Source organism: Ylistrum balloti, unplaced genomic scaffold, assembly GCF_031769215.1.
Source record: "Ylistrum balloti isolate Yb309-2 unplaced genomic scaffold, AGI_CSIRO_Ybal_v1 Utg369778, whole genome shotgun sequence".
NCBI classification, from domain to species: Eukaryota; Metazoa; Mollusca; class Bivalvia; order Pectinida; family Pectinidae; genus Ylistrum; species Ylistrum balloti.
The window spans coordinates 903,985-906,881 of record NW_026781968.1 but is presented as its reverse complement, the minus strand read 5'-3'; positions in this window follow the sequence as shown (position 1 = coordinate 906,881).

Below are 2,897 nucleotides of genomic sequence, written 5' to 3'. Positions count from 1 at the left end.
AAGGTTTTTTAATGTGTATCAAAGTTCCTTGAAAAGAAAATATTCCTTCAAACAAAGCGCGTATAAAAAAACCCAAAATATTCATGTTTATTTAACTAGAACGAAATATTTCCATAACATATTTATTCATTTAGCGTGTCATGGTGATATTATTTAATGCATTGGAGATCAGAAATAGTAGTAACTGTAGTGAAAATATTGTAAATTTTGTATATATATGGAAGTCTGGTTTAATCTCAAAGAACTATGTCTTTATAGACATAATTACTGGAAGAAAAGTGTAACCATGAAACTTCAAGGACTATAGGCATGTAATTACTTACACTTTAATCTATCTGAAATGCTGTGTACACCTTATCTACTTTCCTCAACTACAAATATAATTTTAATAAGTAAGGACTATTACTTTGCAATACATTCAAAATAAAGAAGTAGGTATAAAGTCCTTTCGATTTGTCTAAATCCTCATACTGATAGGATAGTAATTGCAACATCTTGGGTATTTCAAAGGTTTTATTTAGTCAACTTCATCATAGAGCTATTTATCATTTGGCTTGTTAGCGATAAATATATGGTTGTATGTATTTTGTTATATTTTTTTACCTTTTTTGATTTGTTCACATTATTGTCGTCAAATTTGAAATAAGAATTGAAGAAGATATAAAATAGCTTAAAATTAAGAAAAATAGCCTCTGGTTCTCTTATTTTAGTAATTTTTGCATTCCAAAGTGTAGGAGTATGGGGAAAGTAATATAGCTTAGCGGTTATTTGTGAACATTTTTCAATACGATTAGCCTCTCAGTACTTTCAGTACTTTGATTTAAACTTTAGTTTCCGAGCACTGGTCCAAGAGTCTGATTTCGTTTCCACATAGTTAATTGAATTGATCAAATCAACAACTGAAATATTTGAGCGTTTTGAGACATTTTACTAAACATATCATATAATTACCTTGGGTAATAAGAAACAATGCTTGTAACAGTGGTATATGGATATTGTGGTTTTGATATACCTACCTATTACTTTTAAATGCTGATTAATCTAGTAGCAGTTCATTCAGCAACAATATATTTTCCCTTTGTGTTCTATAGCTTTTCACCACAAGTGCCATCACACACCTAAATAAACTTTAAAACCATGATTTAAAGGTTATGTTTTACTGCCATCGTGGTGTATAAAATGGCAGAATTCAGGGTCACAAATTGATTTAAATAACACCCCCTTTCCCCCGGTACAAAGGACAGTCAGAAAGAGATAAACAGAAACGCCTATATAGACCTACATCTAAGGCTATTAAACCTTTTGGAAGATAATGTCAAGGAATAATATTAAAAAATACTTCCTCTCATACAGGAACTTGATGAGCTTAGTTTGATGCCTGGATGTTGACTTTTAACATTACTTATTCTCTATAGTGCATGGTAGGTATTTGAAAATATCATTCGAATACAAAGATAAGTTAGTAAGCAAAATTCTTGCGAGACGGAATATGAATTGCTTAGATACGAACCAACAATCAAGGCAATAACTGAGAAAGTAAGAAAAGGGTATGCCTTCAATTATAAAAAAACTGTGACCATGTTAGCTGACGTCGGAAAAACTGCAATGGACGCTCCAACCATGTTTCAGAGACATCCTCGGCAAGCGTAGCTTTGGTACATCAGCGAGGCGAGTTAGAGGAAGCTCGAACAAACAATGAGTTTGTTTTTCAAGAATCAAACTTTCTTAATTCACGGACCGACTTGAAGACTGTGATAGAATCGGAATTGCTTTAATTCCAGCTGACGCACCGCAGACTATGTTAGAGATCACTCAGTGGGCTAGTATTAAAAAGGTCAAATGCGCGAAATCATGAGCGAGCCCTACAGAAGGCATGGGAGAGAATAAGTATATTCTATGCAAGCCCAGAGGAACTTGAACAAGCATTGCAAAATAAACTTCAAAATTCATCTACAGTTACATACAAAGATAATACAAAACTTTACCAACTTGTTGACACAGTGAATGGTGTCTTAGCCTTCATGCACGATTCCAAGGATAGCAGTCCCCTAATTTATTTAAACACGTTAGTGGGTTAAAAACCTTCCGTCAGAAATTGTCCATCGGCTTTCGTTAAAAGTCGCGTGAGATAGCGATAAGTTACGAACGCTATAAACAAGAAACATTTCCCCAATTTTCATTTCTCTGCAGCTTTATTCAGGAAACCTTTAATTACTCGTGTTATTAATTCGGCGGCAACAACGATACTAATGTTACGACGCGGCGTTCAGGAGAACAAGCATCGGTGAGCAGTAACACATCAGTTGGTACAGTGGTCGTTCATACAAAAGTTGACAAAATTCGATGACCTATTCATAGGTGGGACATCCCTTAAACGATTGCAGAGCATTCGAGACAAAACTCTCAGAATATTGTCAACTGTCAAAGCAAAATGATTTGTGATAGTAAACATCACTGCATAGCGATGCATGATGAAAACCGTCAAAAAGCCCCAGAGTTATGGCAGGAAGATGGTTCAACTTAAGGTTGGTGCGAAGTGCAAGAAATTATGTGGATGAACATTTTCTGACAAATTCTGTGCTAAGATTGTCAAGTGTTAGTGAAAGTGTGTGTGTTAGGTAATCACCCTCGCGTTCCAGTTTACGCAATTTTGGACGAACATGATTGTAGTGATGAAGGCTGAGATGGACTGAGATCTTCACATGTTTAGTGATTCGAGCCGTTCACAAAGTGGAAATTTAGGAAATAACGCCATTTAGCTTTATCAATGCTTTGCGTTATAGCTTCATTTATACTCTGCGTTCTGGCTTCAGCAATGCTCTGCATTCAAGCTTCATTTATGCTCTGGAAAAAGTTGAAATTTTCTTTCTTCGCTTCAACCCAACAGAAATGGCAGG